Consider the following 19,940-nt stretch of genomic DNA (forward strand, 5'->3'; position numbering starts at 1 on the left):
ATCATATTTCTTTTAATGTTGTCAAATGTTTGCCTGCCCTCTACAAAACCACACTGATCCATATCTATCAATTTTGCCATCACTTTTGCTATTCTTCAAGCCATTATAGACATAAACACTTTATAATCATGGCTTAGTATTGAAATGCGCCTGTATGAAGCTGTATCTGACAGATCTTTACCCTCTTTTAGGTATTACAGTTACCACTGCTTTGTTTCAGGATGTTGGTACTTCCTTAAAATACTGTTAAACAAAACTTTCCAGATTTTTATCAGCCCCCCCCCCCCCCAGCTTTCAAACTTCCACAGGAATACCATCTATTCCTGGAGACTTTCCTGTAGATTGGTTAAACATCACCATTTTTATCTCATCTCCTAACTGTTAGTAATTTAGTCTCATCTACCTCTAACCTTGGCATATTTAATTCTTCCATAAACATTTTCATTTGTACCTTTTCTTGATTTCTATATTTATCTGCTTTATACAGATTTCCACAGAGTTTCCAAAATATTTCTAATACCTCTACAGGATCTCTTGCTATCTTCCTAGCTGTAGGCTCCCTAAGCTTGGCAAAATCCCCCTTCTAGAGTAATTATTAAAAAGAGTTGTTTAAGAACAATTTTTCTAAACTCATGCATATTATAGAGGTAATCCCTTATTTTCTGTTTAGCATTCTGCAGTTGCTCCTCTTCTTGTTCTGTGAGATTTCCCCCATTCTGCAATACTTTAACATCTGTCAGTCCCTCTAAATAATTCTTGTTACTTTGTAACAATGTTTCCGTTTCTTTTATTTCCACCCTATTTTTAAACTCCACTTGAATTTTATCCCATTCCCTAGATATATTTTCAGAATAAATTTCTATCTTCTGTACTAGCTCCTGAAAAATTTCCACGACCTATTCCTTAAATTCCTTTCTTTTCAACAGATAGGTGGGAAAGTGCCAGTTTCTCATATTTATTTCATTACCATGTGTTTTTATTTTGGTTATTATTGGTGCATGATCAGAAATAGTTATTGGGTATGTATTAAGACCTTCAATTAAATGCACATGCTCCTGTGGAATGTAAATTCTGTCTAGCCTAACCCAGTTTTTGTATATTGGGGAATAATTCACTCCAAACTCCTAGTATTGAATTCACATCTTCCATGCCAAATATTTTCTTAAATTTCTTCAAAAGTCTACCCTCCTTTGTTATACTTTTCCTTCTGGGCTCCCAGACACATCTTCACTGCTGCAAATCAAATTCCAGTCCCCACCTATAAGTAATATTCCTTGCTGAATGCTGATTACTTCTCCCATAATTTTCTTAAGGTCCTTCATAGCAGTTTTAGGTAGATTAGAAAAACATGCCAATGTAATCCTCCTCCCCTTAATACTACAAATCTATCATGATTATCTTGTTTATCCTCTTCTGTCACTATTGGGGCTCCTCTTGCAATTAATATAAGCACTCCCCTTTCCCTTTGTCCCATGTATTCTGCTGAATAACCATTCTGAAAACCTTTCTTTATCAAATTCACATGTTTAAGTTGTTCCTAGTGTGTCTCCTATGCCATAGCTATGTGCACTCTACATTTTTATTATACTTCAGTATCTTTGTTTTTTGTATTTATATGTGAGAGCATTAACATTTAAAGACATTACAGAAAGCATTATTGTATTAAAAAGTTATTATTCACACTTTTTATGTATAACCGTTTTTTTTAAAATGTCTAGTTCTAGCTTTTGTGTTACATGCATACACTATTTGGTAGGTTGAACTTCTATACAGTTGTTTCCTGCCATATCCATTTGAGCTTAAGTTACATCTTACAAAACCTTTTGTTTTATTTAAAGCCCTCAAACAAAAAAAAAACACAGCCCAATACCCCCTAAAACCTATTAATGTCATACTAACATACAAAACTATGCACATCTTCAAATACTGAAGTTGTACCCTCTTAATAGGAACAAATGTCCCAAAGTGATAACCACACTCACAGAGTTGAGTCAACATAAAAGAAAAGTGCAGCCTGCGCTTCTACTAAGTACTGTCTGGTTTTGTCTTCTCTTTATAGCTCTCCCAGTTAGAAAAACACCTGAATGATTTCAGAGAACATTATCTCCTACCCAATTTCCCTCTTTTTTCTAGTAAATATCTCTTTACCAGACTGTAGTCAAATTCTCTTTATCAGACTGCCTCCATGTAAACATGAGGACCAGATATAGAACTGCTCCTAAGAACACATTTATTTGTTAGAGAAAAAACTTACAATATTCAATATTCTTTTTCATTTGCTTCCTTTGTCTTAAAACATGTTTCTAGATCAAACTAAGGGCCTTAATGCAGTCATTCCCCTGTGCAAGAATGACAAAAAACACACTAACATTTCTTTAGTCATGCTCTTTTAACCAGAATTTTTTATTTTACATTGCAGTGCCTACATTCTTAAAACTGAACCAGGGGAGGTTGGGGGAGAAGAAAAGAAAAAACAGGAGCACCTGTTTACAATAGTATCCCCATTATACTTAAAACAATTAAGACAACTTTACTTTATAGCATGCAAAGAAAATCATACACTATAAAATAGTACTATTAAAAGATGCTTTTTACTTACTGTTAACTTTCTCCCTCCTCTTCCCCTTCCCTAAATATTTTTCTGAACATTAATGACATGAAGTAGGGCATAAACTTTAGAGTCCTTCACAAGTCCAAAAAAGTCCAATATTTCCAGATTTTCTTGTTTTGTCATATTTTACAAATATAATTATTGCTTTGTAATCCCACATTTGACAATTTTCAAAGTTACTGGTTTTATTCCTGGACATCTCCATCTCCCAAATCCTGCCTCTGTTTCATTTCCAATGTACTCTTAATCCTTGTAGTCAACTCTCATGCTTCCTTCCTTCCTCCTATCCAGCATTTTCCATTGAAATATTGGAAAAGGTTTTACTTGCAAAGTATCTCTGTGCTCTTTGTTACCAGAAGAACAAGATGCAGAATCTCTTGTTTCACAGCTCACGTTTTGTTGGACAAGCTTTGATATTTCCTCCTAAGCATGTACTTCATCAAAAAACAACTTTGTCCCTCCAGGGAAGAATATCTGAAGACAGCTGGGTACAGCAGTGTGAATCTCATACGTGCTTCTCAACATTCCCTGCATATTAGAATAAATGTACTCCTGTTCTGCCTTTTGTTACAATGAGTAATCATTCTCTGTAAACACTCTGCTGTCTCCCACTTTTAGTACTTCGTCCTTTTGCCATAGTTTTGTCAGAATTAACTCCTTCTGCTGGTAGGATTGCATTTTTACTATTAAAGGTTTAGGTTGTTTTCTCATAGCCAGGTTTGGAGCATATACATGTTATGCCCTTTCAATGAACAACTCCTACTGTGGAATACCAATCCAGCTGCTTAGTTGTTCTTCCATAAAATTAATACACTCTGTTCCTTCCAGCTTCTCTGGTACAGCAAAAAATCCCAGGTTTTCCCTGTGTGCTCCATCCTCTAATTCTATTACTTTTTGAAACATCTCTTGTTGAGCAGTCTCATATTCAGCCAGCCTTTACTTCATTTTGACTTCTGATTTTTGTAGTTTTATTGTCTCATCTGAATATCTGTTTAAAGCTTCTTCCATTTTTTCCATCCTTTTGTTGTTTGAGTTGATATACTCCATCAAGGTTTTGTTTAATTTAACCAGGTCTGCAGTTGTCTTATGCTTTCCTCTATGTTACCGGAAGTCATGCCTGGAGCTTGCACTGCTTTTTGAACAGCTGCAGCACTTTTCCCAGTCAGTGTTTTTTCCTCACCTTTTGTAGCCGATTTTCCCTCAGGTCCTCTGTATTTCTTTTTTTCCTGGCATTCGGGCAGTGGACTTACTAGCCATTTACTGAAATGTTTCCAGAAAACACAAAAGTTGAATGGCATTCTCTGATGAGTTTCTGTTTTCACACTGGGAAAGCTAGAATTAAGCTGTTACTAAATGTGAAGCCATCTTGGGAGTCCTATCCTTTAATAATATATTGATTCACTCAGAGAAACCCTTGCATAGAGTTTAATTGCTGGTAATAGTGGTGCCCTCTTTCATTTGTAACTAAAAGTCCTATCTATGAAAACTATACTTACTCTTATCATTATATCTTCTTTGTTCTCCAGACAGATAAACTTTTAGTTATGTACTCACCATAACTTTAGATGTTTGGGATCCATCTCGCCTACATTCTGTACTGATGGGCTCGGTGCCGATCCCTCGGCTCCGACTCGGCACGCTTATGCTATAGAGCGAGGCCTCTTATTGGCTGAGCTATCTTTATCCCAGGATGCGCCACCACTAATCCCCCAGATCTTGTTTGTCCGCATTCATGCACACATGCACAACTTGATTATATAACATTGTTAGATGTTTCAAGATGAAACAACAGGATTTGGAGCTTCTGATATCCTCTGATCTCCAAGGAAGGGGGAAGGAGGGTATTATTAGAATGGCGTAGATGGATCCCAAACATCTAAAGTTATGGGTGAGTACAACTAAAAGATGTTATGTGATCCTATCTCGCTACATTCTGTACTGATGGGACAGCCCCTAGCACCCAAATCCTGGGTGGCTCATTGGAAAACACTCCTGAGCACTGTGGAACCAAATGAAGCTCGTCCTCTAGATGCCACATCTAATTTGTAGTGTGAAATAAAGGTGGGAAGACCATGTAGCAGCAGCACAAATGTCACTAATAGCAAGCTTAGAAATGAAATGCCATCAAGTAGCCATAGCCCTTGTAGAATGAGCTTGACAGAGGCGGTAAGCTCTTTGTTAGAATAAAATAAGTTTGAGTAATACAGTCCCTCGATCCATTTGGCAATAGTGACCTTTGTGACAGCTTTGCCCAATTTATTGTCTGCAAAAGGATACAAACAACTGATCTGTTTTCCTTGTTTGTTTGGTCCTGTCTAAATAAAAACGAACTGTCTGTAGACATCTAGTGTGTGGAATATGAACCCGCTTTGTTAGAGTATTTTGGGAAAAACTGGAAGCTCTAACGATTGTTGTAAGTAGAAACTAGAACAAACTTTAGGGACAAAGGAAGGATTTGGCCTGAGGAATACTCTGTCTTTGTGAAAACCAAGTAATGGGTTTTACTGACAAAGCCTGAAGCTCTGAAACTCTTCTGGCAGAAGTAATCGCCACCAGAAAGGCTCTCTTCCATGATAGAAACTTTAGATCACATGTAGCTGCCGGTTCAAAGGGGAAAGAAGTCATGCTGCAATACTATATCGAGATCCCATTGAGGTGCAGGATGAGAAATCGGAGGTCTTAATAGAGCAGCACCTTTCAAGAAGGTCTTACACAATCTGTTGCTCATTAAAGGTGGCCTTATGGATTCGTGAAAATTAGAAATTGCTACCAATTGTACCTTGATGGTAGAAACTGAAGAGCCTTGATTGAAAAGAGAAGTCAAAAATTTTAGAACTTCTGCCACGGAATAGAAATGGGGTCCAGGCCTGAGTTGAGCCCAAATAGCAAATCTTTCCATTTGCTAGAATACAGTTTCTTTGTAGCAGACTTATGGGTCAAGATAATATGTGCACAACATCTGGATCCAATGTATGACTCCTGACTATCGCCGGAAGAGGAGGAGCCAAGTCGCCAATTTTAAGGTGTGTAGGGACTGGAGGAATAGTCCCGACTGATGAACCAGTAGGTCTGGGATCTGATCCAGGAACCATGGACCTTCCAGAGCATGTTTCCGAAAATAGGGAAACCACACTTGACGCAGGCCAGTAAGGAGCAATTAAGATCATTTTGCTCCCAAGAGAGATGCCTTTGAATCACCCTGGGAAGGAGAGGAACTGGAGGAAGGCATAAAGCAAGCCGGTGGGCCAAGGACGGACTAGAGCGCCCATGGGGCTCTTCCCGGAGCCGGGTTAGGGGAGAAGAATTCTTGCACTTGCATTCAGAGGAGTCGCCAAGAGGTCGCAACACGGAACTCCCCATTTGCTGAAAATCTGACTTGCAACTGTCATATTCAGTGACCATTCGTGAGGAGAGAGGATGGTTCTGCTCAATCGTCGGCTATCACATTGGACTTGCCCGTATGTGAGTAGCTACTAGGAAGCCGCTTATCGACTGCCCATTCCCAAACACTCATGGCTTCTCTGCAAAGAGGATAGGATCTGGTCCCTCCCTGTTTGTTCAGGTACCAGACAAATGACATGTTGTCTGAGTGAACAGCAATTACCCCTGAGGGAGATAATCGTGAAGGGCTTGAAGGGACAGAAGTACTGCCCTCATTTCTAAGATGTTGATATGAAGTAAAGTCTCTTCCGGTGCCATTTGCCTTGGACTGACCTGCCCAGGGAATGCCCCCACCTCGCCTGGGAGGCGTCCGTGGTCAAAGTGGCCGTGGAGGAGCTAGAACAAAGGGTCGTCCCTGATCCAAGTTGGAGGGCACTAGCCACCAGCAAAGGTCCCATTTGCAAGATTCCGTGATCCATACAAGGTGACTGAGGGGGAGTTCCTGAAAGGACCACTGAGCTGAAAGAAGCCACTGGAGAATTCTCATGTGCAACCTTGCCAAGGGGACTAGAAGAACCGTGGCGGACATGGATCCCAATAGTTGCAGGACCATCCTGGCTGGAGCTTTGGGCCTGGGAAGTAAGGCTCGAACTTGAGTCTGTATAGTTTGTATTCTGTCTGTCGGTAGATAGACCCGCATTCGGTTTGAGTCTATCTCTACCCCTATGAATCTTATGCGTTGAGATGGCAGCAACACAGACTTTGGCCAATTGAAGGTGATTCCAAGGGAACTGCCCAGTGATATAATGGCTTGGAGGCTCTGTAGTAGTAGATGTCTGGAGGTGGCAGTTAGGAGCCAGTCGTCTAGATATGGAAACACCTGGAATCCTAGACTTCTCAGGTGAGCAGTCACGACTGCCAAACACTTGGTGAACACCCTGGGGCTGTGGTGAGACCAAAGGGCAGTGCACAGAACTGAAAATGACTGCCTCCTAGGCTGAAGCGCAGATGTCTCCTGGACGCTTGATGTACCATGATATGATAATAAGCGTCCTTGAGATCTATGGAGCACATCCAAACACCCTTCTCCAGCAATGGGAGAATGGTTTGTAGGGTGACCATTCGGAACTTGGACTTTCTGACTGAACGGTTTAGGATGCCGAGGTCCAAAATGGGCCTCAAGTCCCCGGTCTTTTTTGGCACCAAAAAGAATCTTGAGTAAGTCCCTAATCCTATCTGGTCTGCGGGGACCGTTGATGACTCCTTTTTGCAGCAGCTTTAAAACTCTGAGGCTGCAGTATCCCGCTGACTGGGTGGCGGGTCCGGGATTTTTGGACTGAGAGGGGGATGAGAGAATGGGATGGAGTAACCTCCTCGATAATTCAAGCACCCATCGGTCCTGAGTGATACCTTCCCAGGCTTTTAGGTGCTCGAGAAATCCACCCCCACTGGCTCCGGAGCAGCACAGCCAGAGCAATCCCTCAGGGACTATGAAAGGCTGAAGAGCCAAAAGGACTAGGTCTCCAGTGTTGCGAGGGTCTCTGCCGCCTGGGACGCATCTTCGAAGAATTTCCCCTCTTCTGCCTCTGAAGGGGAATCCCCTGCTGAGAGGGGTAAGGCTTCTGAGATCCACATTTGAACTATTATCTTTCCTCCTCCTTTAGCCTTGGGATAAGGCCAAAAGGGAGTGGGAAAAATCATGCCCCACGGCAGTCAGAGTCTTACCCTCCTGTTCACAGCGGTTAGTGTGTCCTTTACCTTGGGTCCAAACAGGAGGACCCATCAAAGGCACGGCAAAGGAAGACTTAAAGGCCTCCGAAATGACACAGGCAGAGCCAGGCTTGTCTCCTGAGAGCAATGCCTGTACTCGCTGCCTACTCGCCTCCTCGGCCGCATAAGAAATGAGCCTCATGGACGAAGTTCGAGATGGACGACATTGTAGCCAGCTGAGAGCCAACCGCCTGGGCCAGCCAGGCAGGTTACCCAAGAGGGTATCGGATAGCTCTTTAATCAGATCCCTCTGAAATCTGGTAAAGTGCGTAAGGTAGTTCAAGGACCTCAAATGTAAAGGCCGCTGAACTGAGGGTGCGCTACACCCATCCATGCTCCTAGACTCCTTATTAGGAGGATGGACGGAGGTCTAAGCCTCTGCTATGTCTTGCTGGGTAGCAGATGCCACCACCAAAGCATCTACAGCCACACCTTTAGTTAGAAACTCTTTTTCAGGGGGTGCTGAGAGGAACTTATTCGGACGAGCAGGCACCGGTCTCCACAGAGTCTGGTGTTCCCACGCCTTCGACAGATCAAATCCAAGAGCTCATCGAAGGGCGGAGACACCCAGGAGGCGGAGGGCTGAGCCCCGAAGGCCTTCAGGAACACTGACTCATCAGCAGAGGGAGGTTTGGACCAAGCCAGCCTTGTTTTAGGGGCTTCCAGGATGTCTGCAAAGGAGACATCATCCGAGGATGACTTAGGGGACCCCTCTGCATCATCAAGATCAGTGTCTGATGTAAGAGACTCATCAGGAGTCAACGCTTCCTCTTGCACGATCTCGGCCCTGGGAGGTTCTTCCAAGAGGCTTCAGAAGGACCCTCCAGGAGGGGGAGAAACCCCAGCTGGGGTAACCTGAGGCCTGGGCTCCGCTGTCTAAGGACAGGGGGACCGCCAAAAACCCAGTCTCCGTATGCAGGGAAGGAGCTGGGAAACCGTGGAGGTAGCCAAGGAAGATTTGGCTAATGCACTCCTCATAGCCCTGAAGGCGGGACCACCAGAATCCTGGGAGGGTCCCACCTCGGGCTACCTATTAGTGGATGCACTCCCGCTGCCGACAAAGGCCAAGAGGGAGACTCGGGACCGAAAAGCATCAATCCCAAGCCTCCCAGGGCCGAAGGAAGACGTCCGGTACTGAACTCCACCCAAGAGCCGGAGTTGGAGCTAGGTCGGGCCCGACCCTAAAACCTCCACCGGTTCCACTAGTGCCGCCCAACAGTGCCGGCTGCTGGAGGAGTGAACCACAGTAGGGAGTGGGACCATCGGCCCGGCCGAATGGGCTGGAGCTGAAACTAGCTTTTGGAACACCGGAGACTGGAAGACTCTAAGGAGCACCCTGTCGATGTCTGAATCAGACATCTTGCATGATCTAGAGGATACCGATCGGGCCCGAACCGATTTCTCCATCGCCCCAAGGGCTCGGGACCAGCTCAATGGACTCTACCACCATCGGCCCGAGGGAGATCTGAAGGTAATTTCCCTCGGTGCCGATAAGGACTTCGCCCGGGAAGAGTTCGAGCCGTAACCTCATCGGCTCCAACATCGGTGGAGCCGATGAGGGTCACCGCCTCGATGCCCCAGTCCTCGCCCAAACCAGAGGGGTCGAGGCTGGAGGCATCGAGGCAGACTGCCCGCCTCGCCCCGGGAAGTCCGCGGAGCCGGCGGAAAAGTCTGCTTAGACGCGGCAGTCGGTTCCGACTGACTGGTCGGAGCCGACGCTTCTTTTAGAAGGAGAAGGAGAGGAAGATAAAGCCTCCTCGGCGATGGCTTGATTAACCCTTTCAGGATTAATTTGTTCTTCCTCTCCTGGAGGACTCTTGATGAAAAGGTGTGACACACGCTACACGATTCTTGTAGGTGCTTGGCGCCAATAGACGACGAGGAGTGGTCGTCCGTTATGGACATTTTAAAACCACACTGCATTTTTAAACCCGGAGGGTTTGTGTTCTTTAGACATAGCCAAAAGTCAAAACACAGTTGTCTACAACCAGAAGAAGGGTTTGTCACAGCAAATAAAATATCCCTACTTTAATATTAATATTTTAAACTTTTTTTTTTTTTTTTGGAATACAAGTAAAAAGAAAAAACTTTTCACAGAAGAAAGAGAGATAGAGAGGGTCAAGACCCTCTAACTTAAACGGGTACTTGACCCACACACAAAAAACCAAGGTAGTAGAAACAACAGGGGAAGGCCCCTCTAACTTAAACGGGAAACCTTCCCTGACAGGAAAAAACACGAAATCCTCTACAAAAACTACCAATACACACTCAGATATAACAATAGCTGTTAAAACAGCTTTTGGATTTAAATCAAGCAAATTTCTGACAGGAAAAAGCCTAAATAAATAGTACTTAGCCCAGCCAAGTTGAGACCACGTCTAAGCTTTGTAAGAGGCAAACGAGATCTGGGGGATTAGTGGTGGTGCATCCTGGGATAAAGATAGCTCAGCCAATAAGAGGCCTCGCTCTATAGCATAAGCGTGCCGAGTCGGAGCCGAGGGATCAGCTCCGAGCCCATCAGTACAGAATGTAGGCGAGATAGGATCACATAACATCATATTTTCTGTTTTATATCAAAAGTTTCCAAGGTGGCTGCACACTGATCAACAACTTAATTTCAGTTCTCCCAGTGTGAAAAAAGAAAATGAAGGGCAGTAACTTTGCCAGATTTAGTAAATTCAGTTCCTGGCTAGTAAGTACACTGTCTGGATGCCAGCAAAGCTGAAACTTAGACAGCCTAAAAGAAAATCAACCAGAAAAGATGAAGAGAAAACATTGGCTGTGAAGAATCCTGCAGCTGTTCAACAAAATGTAATTCAAGCTCTAGCTTTGGTGTAAGAATTTGCTTCCAGTAATGTAGAGGAAAAGTAAAATTGTGATCAGAGCTGGTTAAAATAAACAAAATGTTAAAGGAGTATATCAACTCAAATAAAAAAAGGCTGGAGAAAAATAGAAGAAGCTTTCAATAGCTGTTCAGATGAACTGCTAAAACTGCAAAAAAATCAGAGGTCAAGATGAAGAAAAGTCTGACTGAGTAAAAGGCTCCTGAAAAAGAGCTGTTTCAAAAAAAGTCAAACTAGAGGACAGAGTGCTCAGGGAAACCCTGATTATTTTGCTGTACCAGAGAGACTTGAAGCAAGAGATAGTATTAATTTTATGAAAGCACAAATAAGCAACTGGACTGGTATTCTAGAGCAGGATTTGTTAAGTGAAAGGGCATACAATGTGTATGCTCCAAATTTGGCTATGAGAAAGCAGCCAAAACCTGTTTTTAGTAAAGATGCAATCATACTAGTGGAAAGAGTTGACCTTGGTAGAATTGTGGCTGAAGGGAGAAATAAACCCCACTGAAATATCCATCCACTGAGCTCCTCCTTGATTAGTCCTGAAAAGCTCCCTCTTTGTGATAACAGTTCTTTAACCTAGCATTATGGACAGTTGGACTACCCTTGTTTCTCCTGCCAACCTTGTTGATTTGGGTCTCTTGAGGCAGTATAGCAATTGCATGTACACAGACAACCCTCTACTAATAACACTCTAGTACTGAGTGCAAGAGATGTATCTACACCAAGAATCTTGAATCCATGCTCTCACTCTCGAACACTGAAGGAGTTGTCAACCCACCCACCCCTACTCATGCACATAGTACACATCAAACACAAAAATCAACATACATGGAAGTTCTCGCAAAAACTTACCAAAACACCAGAGACCAACAAAACACAATATTGCTGTAGCTTACACAGTTCCCACAACACCCATGACACACAGTAACACCAGTGTCTCACCTACCAAGCCTGTAAGGCGTAACACTCAAAAAACAATTTTTCTTGCCATTGGGGACTCCATAGTGAGACATACGGATGTCCCCACTCACCAGTTTGGACAAGGAGAAAATCACGGTCAGCTGCTTGTATGGTGACAGGATTCATCAGATCATGCATGCACTCAGGTCTGTCAGCAGCAAGTACTATTATGACTCTGTCATAGTTCAAGTTGGAGTGAACAAACTGAGATATACCTCACTGGACTATATGAAGGGGGACATGACTGAGCTCTCTGAGTATGTGTCCCAGGCAGGTATGCCCCTACCCTTGAGCCGCATACTACCCTCACCTAGAATGATTCCACAGTATAAACAAAAAAGACTGATTTCAATAATTGCCTTAGTTTTTTGTGTCGTTCAAAGGGGATCCTGTTTCTGTCAGCCTGGGAAGCCATGGTTGACAAACCTTGCTGTTTTGCCAGAAATGGTTTGCACCTGGCACCACAAGGCTTTCAGCTGCTGACAAAGGCTCCTGCCTCCCCCATAGTGCATTTTTTAGGCAAGGTCTCTTAAACAAATTTACCGACGTGAAATTTGCCAATCATAACAAAATAAGGGTCATGCTGCTAAACGCTACGAGCTTAAACTAAAAACTGCACACCCTGGAAGCACTTCTATCACTGGAAGATGTAGATGCCTGTGCAGTCAAAGAAACCTAGTTCAAGACCTCAGAGAGTACCCCAGCCTTGCAAGGATACAATACCTTTCACACCTTCAGACAGCAAAATGAATGTGTGAGAACCAAAGGAGGCAATGTTTCTATCTATAGTAGAGATAAATTCACCTCCCATCTAGTCAGACTGGACAACTCCAAAGATTTACTCTACGTTCAGTTTACTTTGGGTAAGACCCCCATTCAAGCCATAGCCAATTGCAGATCCCCCTCCATGAGTCACGATGTGCACGAAGCCTACTTGACCAAACTGAAGTCAATCCAAATATTCCCACTCTGGTTATGGGGGATTTCAAATATCCCACTATTAACTGGGAAACCTACACTAGCCCTAACTCGCTAGAGCAAACGCTTCTTGACTTTGTTAACTCAAATGCCCTGGAACAAATTGCCAATACCCCGACAAGGGGAACAAACATACTAGATCTGGTCCTCACTAACATGTCAAACAGATGCACTGCCGAAACGGTCAGCCTCTCATTAGTTAAATCTGACCACAAATCAGTCATCTTCGAGCTGGCAATAACACCAGAACTCACAAAGGGTGAAATCAGACTAAAAAACTTCACCAAGGCAAACTATACCCTCCTAGGTGAAGGTATAAATGCATTCCAAGCCCCACCCCCAGCTGGAAGTAGTAACTACACCAAAGCTTTCACTAAGCCCTGTACAATCAGTGTATAGAGTCAGCTGTACAAAAAAGAATCAAAGCCAGAGCCCCAAGTAAAAAAAAAAAAAAAAAAAAAACTGCCATAGTGGACATCCAGCATCAACAAACTTTAAATTAAGCACAAAACATTGCTGTCCAAGAAAACAAAAGTGAGGCCCCAACAATGTAGAAGTACCTTCCTCAACCTCAACAGGCAAATAGTGCGACAGCCTTTGATCATTTGTAGTTGTTTTAAGCTGTTTTAAGTGTATTTGTTACTGTTTTTGCCTTATCTTTTAAAAAAAAGATTCCTTGTTTCTCGCCTTTCTAAGCTAGTATAGCCCAGTTTTCAGGCTAGGGCTGTGTTACAAGTTTCTGAGTTGCCCATACCTTACTTGGATAGAAGAAAGTTTCTCTGTTCACCTGTGAGACAGGGGAACTTTGAGCAGCCTATCTGTCCCTGGAGGAGTCGTTCCAGCTCAGTAGTTAGTAGTTTATTGGCCATTTTGGGCTAATTTCTCTCTCTTTCATTTCCCTGCTATAAAAACTGCGTTTGCACGGTTTTGTGTGCCGGGCAGTGCTGGTTAGCTAGGGTTAAATTATTCCCGGCTCCACTAAATCTCCTCTTCAGTTTTTCCCTTGAAACTAGTCTAACTCTCAACCTAAGCACTCAAAAACCATCCTACAGCCCAGCACTTGCTCAGACCTAATAGCAAACAACTAATATACCCAGACACTTGATTGCCCAGCAGGGCAAGGCTCTTTATTCACCCCTCACCAACCAAGTGACTAAGCAGCTCACCCTACTATTCAGGCATGACCAAAGGTCAATTTCAGGTGTACTCTCCAGTCCAGCTGGTGAATCTGGGTATCCCGAGGCAATGTTACAACTGCCTCATGTACACAGACAACCCTCTCCTCCTACCACAAAACACTAACATATGCGAGAGATACAATTATACAGCCAAACTGGAGGCTAAGCTGTCTCCACCCAAGACTGGAACAGACAGTCAAGAGAAGAAGGTTAACACTTGCACCACACCTCCAGCCACACACAAACCTATTAAACCATCACTGGCAACAAATACACATAAATACACAAAATCATACTCAGAGGCTCTAAATAAAAACCTGCAAAAGCATCAGAGACTTCCATAGCAGACATCCAAACAACCTGCACCTCCCGTCACAAACCAGACAACATATAAAACACAAAATCAGTGTGCCGCACAATCACAGCCCTTAAGGTGAAATAACATACCTAACACACTAGTAACAGGTGACTCTATAGTCAGGCACACTGACATCCCACTCACTAGGCTGGACAAGCAGAAGGTTACTGTTAGCTGCCTATCAGGAGCCAGAATCTGCCACATAACACAAGCACTCTGGTCACTCCGGAACAAGTACAAATATGACTCTGTCATTGTTCATGTAGGTGTGAATGACCTGAGACGTACGTCCCTGGACTACATGAAAAGAGACATGGAAGAGCTCTCTGATCATGTAGCCCACGCTGGCATGACCCTGACCCTGAGTAGCATCATGCCCTCACCAAGAATGATACCTAAGTAGAAAGAAAAAATGATCAATTTCAACAATTGACTAAGCTTCTGGTATCATTCAAAAAGGATCCAGTGTCTGTCAGCCTGGGACAACATGCTCAAAAAGCTGCGTTGCTTTGCAAGAGACGGCTTGCATCTGTCACCCCTAGGCATTCAAATACTGGCCAAGGCTCTTGCTGCCCGCATAGTGCCTTTTTTTAGGCAAGGCTCAAAAGTCAAACCCACCTCCGTAAACAGCACAATTAACAAAAAACTGAGGGTTATGCTACTCAGTGCCAGGAGTTTAAATCTCAAAATGCACGCGCTCAAAGCACTCCTCAGTATGGAGAACGTCGACCTCTGTGCAGTAACTGAAACCTCGTTCAAGGTTCCAGAGAGCACCCCAGCACTACCGGGCTACAACTCGTACCACATGTTTCGGCCACAGAACACGGACCGAAACACAAAAGGAGGGGGTGTATCCATATTCATCAAGGATACCTATACCTCCAGGTTAGTGGTGCAGCATGATACCTCTGAGATCATTCATGTAAAACTAACATGGGGCAAATCTTCAATGCAAATTGTGACCTACTACAGATCACCCTCCATGACCCAGGACCACCACTCCACCTTTCTGGAGACACTAGAAAAGATGAAGGTCCTACCGAACACCCTGATATTGGACGATTTCAATTACCCTACCATTAACTGGGAAAACTATTTGAGTACAAACTCCCAGGCCCAGCGCTTCCTGGAATTCATCAACTCAAACGCCCTGGATCAGCTGGTAAACTCCCCTACCAGAGGTGAAAACATATTGGAGCTGGTCACCACAAACATGGGCGACAGGTGTTCCACATCGGAGGTGAACCCATCACTAGTTAGATCAGACCATAAACTAATCACTCTGGATGTCCACACCCCACCACCACCCCCAACTAAGGAAACCACAGTAAAAAACTTTTCTAAAGCAAACTTCACCTTATTTAAGACATAGGCGGTAAGTTTCACAGCCCCCATGTTAAAGGATAGCACTGCCCAAGATGCAGAAACCTTTAGAAATGCACTCTATGAGCACCTACAAGGATGCATGGATCATGGCATCCCTAGCAAAACCAAGACTCACTCCTCTAAGAGAAGGAAATCAGTCTGGTGGACCTCTGCCGTAAACAGGCTATACAATAGAAGGAGGAAACTAGTTCAGAAAAAAAAGCAAATCCCAAGAAGGAAAGACATCCCTGATCAGTATCAGCAAAGCACTAAGGTCCCTCATAAAATCATCCAAGGCTAACTTTGAAAGATAAATAGCCAATGATTCAAAAGATAACCACAAAGTCTTCTTTAGCTATGTTAAAAATCTAAGTGGCAACTTGCAGATATGCACTGTACTAGTGCAAAATAGCACAAAATATACTGAACCTACTGATATTGCCAACATCCTGGCAGACAGATTCAGTGCAAACTTTACCACCCTCTCACCGCCAAAAGGGCCCACAACAATACCAGAAAAGTGTAGTGTCCCAGAAATCACAGATGCACAGGTGAAAATAGCCCTTTCAAAAGCCAAAAACATGGTGTCAATGGGGCCAGAGAGTGTCCCAGGCTGCATCTTGCACAAACTACAGAATGAACTAATCCCCCACCAAAACATGCTGTTCAACTTCAGCCTCTCCACAGGCTACATGCCCATAGAATGGTGCACAGCAACGGTTATTCCACTCCACAAAGGAGGAGCCACAACTGACCCTGGTAACTATCGCCCCATAAGCCTGACTAGCCTGGTCTACAAGGCTATGGAGTGCATCATCATGGAACTCATTAACAAAGACATTGGGAATGTCCAAATACTTGACCAGACCCTGTTCAGCTTCGTTAAGGGCAGATCATGCCTACTAAACCTGGTTGACCTCTTTGAGACAGTCACCAGGGCTGTAGACGAGGGAAAGGTTGTTCACACAACCTACCTTGACCTCGCCAAGGCTTTCAACACCATTTCCAACTCGGGTATTACAGAAAAACTCACCAGCCTGAACATAAACCCCTACATCATGAGGTGGGTTGCCAAATGGCTTACAGACAGAACTCACACAGTAAGAATGGCGGGTTCCAGTTCCAACTCTAAACCAGTCACAAGTGGTGTCCCACAAGGTTCAGTCCTGGGACCCCTACTGTTCAGCATATACTTCTCAGAAGTACAGGCAAACACAGGAGGACTATGGCTAACCAAGTTCGCCGATGACTGCAAACTGGGAGCCATAATTGACTCTCTGGCTGACACGAACATCCTCCAAAAGGGCTTTACTGAGATGGACACCTGGTGTCAAAGTCATGGCCTCAAGCTAAATGCCAAACAAATGCATAGTCATCTCATTTGAGAAAAACAGAACACCCATGAATTACCACATAGGTGGCAGTCCCCTTAATACAGAAGAGATAATAAGAGATCTGGGGACCCAGGTAGATTGTTATCTCTCCTGTGTGCCAAAGTAGTTAGGACATCCTTCTATGTGACCCATCTAATTACTAAAGGGTTCACATCTAGAAATAAAGAGGTTATAGTGCTCCTCTACTCATCACTCATCAGATCCATCATAGAGTACAGTGCCCCATTTGGGATGCACCTCACAAGACACTTCCAATAGCTGGAGAGACCACAAAAGTACCTCACCAAGAGGATTACTGGCCTCAAACATATGTCCTATGCAGCCCAACTGAAAAAACTCCGGCTGAACTCAGTGGCATATTGCTTACTCAGAGGTGATCTCTGCCTGACTTACAAAGCCATGTCCAACTCAGAATTGATGGACATGCTCCACCTAAAGAAATCCAAGTCACTGTGAGCCACGCACTCTATTGAGCTAAACCTCACCACAACAATAAATAGAACATGCTGGAGGGATAGATTCCTGTCACAGAGACTCCCCATGCTTTGGAACAAAATTCCAAACTACATTAGGCAGAGCCTCTCACTAATACTCTTCAAGAGAAACCTTGACGAGTGGATGGGTAACAGAAAATACACCCCTGGGATCACTTCATTGGATCTGCTTGACAAAGGATCAGTTAATTAATCAATGGGTGCAAGGGCGTAATATTACACCTGGCTAGGCTTATAAATGCCCTTGGGCAGATAGCCTAGTACCTACCTATGAACCTATAAATAAGACAACATGTCAAATCCTCTAAGGGTTTCTTTGAGAAAAAATTAGCAAGCCCAACTAGAGATAACCATAAGGCCTTTTACAGCTATATACTTAGCCTAAAAGGTAGGATATAAGCTTGTGCAGAACTAGTGACTAACAGTATCACACATGCTGATCCCACAAAGATAGCAACCCTGCTAGTGGATAGGTTTGGTGAAAATTTCACTCCCTTATCCCCTTCTAACTTATCTATCACAAACCTTCCCCCAAACTTCACCTCTACCCTACATATATGAAAAGCAGGTCATTAAACCTTTGTCCAAGGCAAAAAACACAGCCTCTATGGAACCAGGTGGCATCCCAGGCTGTATTCTAAATAGGCTAAAACATGAACTAGCATCACCATTAAGTACACTTTTCGATCATATCCTAACCACAAGCTTTGTTCCTGTGGAATGGAGAACAGCAACAGTTATTCCCCTCCACAAAGGTAGCCTAGCACCAGACCTAGGAAACTGCAGACCCATAAGCTTGATCAGCCTTATCTGTAAGGCCATGGAACATATCATTATGGATCTCATAAATAAAGGCATAGGTGACCTCCAAACCCTGGCTCCAACCTAATTCATCTTCATCAGAAGCAGATCCTGTCTGTTAAAGCTGGTGGATTTCTTCAAAAATGGGACCAGGGCCACTGACAAGAGCAGATCTGTGCACACACCATACCTCGACTTGGCAAAGGTATTTGACACAATCCCACACTCAGGCATTACTGATAAGCTTAGCAAACTGAATGTTAACCCCTTTGTTGTAAGATGGGTTGCCGACTGTCTCACAAACCGGACACGCACTATCAAAGTGGGTGACTCCACATCAACCAGCAGACCTGTCATCAACGGGGTGCCACATGGGTCATTGCTGGCTCCCTACTGTTTCATATACACTTCTCAGAAGTTCAAGCCAAAACTAAGGGGCTGTGACTGACCAAGTTTGCGGATTACTGAAAAACTGGGTGCAGTTACTGAATTCCCAAATGATGTCAGTATACTCCAGGACCATAGGAAGTTATTAGGCTGATGGCTGCAGGGCCGTTACAAGCATAGCCAAGTTCAACCCTTATTTCCATGATCAGCACCTGTTGCCCCTATTCAAGAGGGACACAGGTGGAACCACCCTGGGTGAATTTACGGTTACCCATCCAATCGTCCAGACTGCATTTGAAGAGGACCAATGAGGTGCTGTGTTTGACATGAAATGGGAGTCTGTTCCAAAGGGGTGGTAACCTCTGGGAGATAAATATGCCCCTCCAGCAGGTTCGATTAATGTCACATACCAGGTTAAGTTCTTCAAAGCGAGTAACCTGTGTACAATTTGACTTACGGATATGCAGCATTTCCAATAAAGCAGGGTCAGAGATTGCCTTGTATGCAAGGCAGAGATCACCTCTGAGTAGTCTATATGAAACAGAATAAAGTGACAGTGATTTCAGATGCTCCACATAAGAGAGATAGTAAAGAACTTGGATTTTCCTTGTAAGGAACCTTTGTGGTCTCCTCAATTGCTGAAGGTGCTTGGAAAGGTACATACCAAAAAGGGCACTGTACTCAATTATTGGCCTGATGAGGGAGGAGTACAAGGAGGTTATAACTTATTTTTTTTCTGGAGGCAATGCCCTTACTTATGAGATGAGCATTATAGAATGCCCTTCTTATCACTGTGGAGACATGGTGGTCAAAAGTAAGGTTGCTGTCAACCTGTGTGCCCAGGTGTCTCACCACTGAGTGCATACTTAAGGTGTTGCTATTGATGAAGTAGCTAACAGGAACATCGCTCTTACTGAAAGGGATGATGATACTTTTTTGCACTGAGTTTAAGGCTATGATTTTGGCACCAATCATTTGTTTGTGTAAGACCCTCTTGTAGGAGGTTGACATCATTTGGAGATTCTATGACCACTCCCAGTTTGCAGTTGTCAGCAAACTTTGTCAGCCATAGACCTTTAACTTTTGCTTGAACTTAGGAGAAATAGATTCCAAACAGTAGAAGTCCCAGGACTGATCCCTGTGGAGCACCACTGGTTACAGATCTGCTGCTGGAGGTGGATTCCCCTATTTTGACAATATGGGTTCTATCAGTGAGCCAGTTAGTGACCCATCTAACAATATAAGGGTTGATACCAAGCTGGGTGAGTTTGTCAATGATGCCTGAGTGGGGGGTAGTGTCAAACACCTTGGCTAAGTCTAGGTAGGCTGTATGCACAGATTTCCCCTTATCCAGGGCTTTGGTGACTGTCTCAAAGAAGTCCACCAGGTTTAACAGGCATGATCTCCCTCCCTTTTT

This window comes from Protopterus annectens, chromosome 4.part1, assembly GCF_019279795.1.
Source record: "Protopterus annectens isolate FY-2018-M chromosome 4.part1, PAN1.0, whole genome shotgun sequence".
In the NCBI taxonomy this organism is placed as follows: Eukaryota; Metazoa; Chordata; order Ceratodontiformes; family Protopteridae; genus Protopterus; species Protopterus annectens.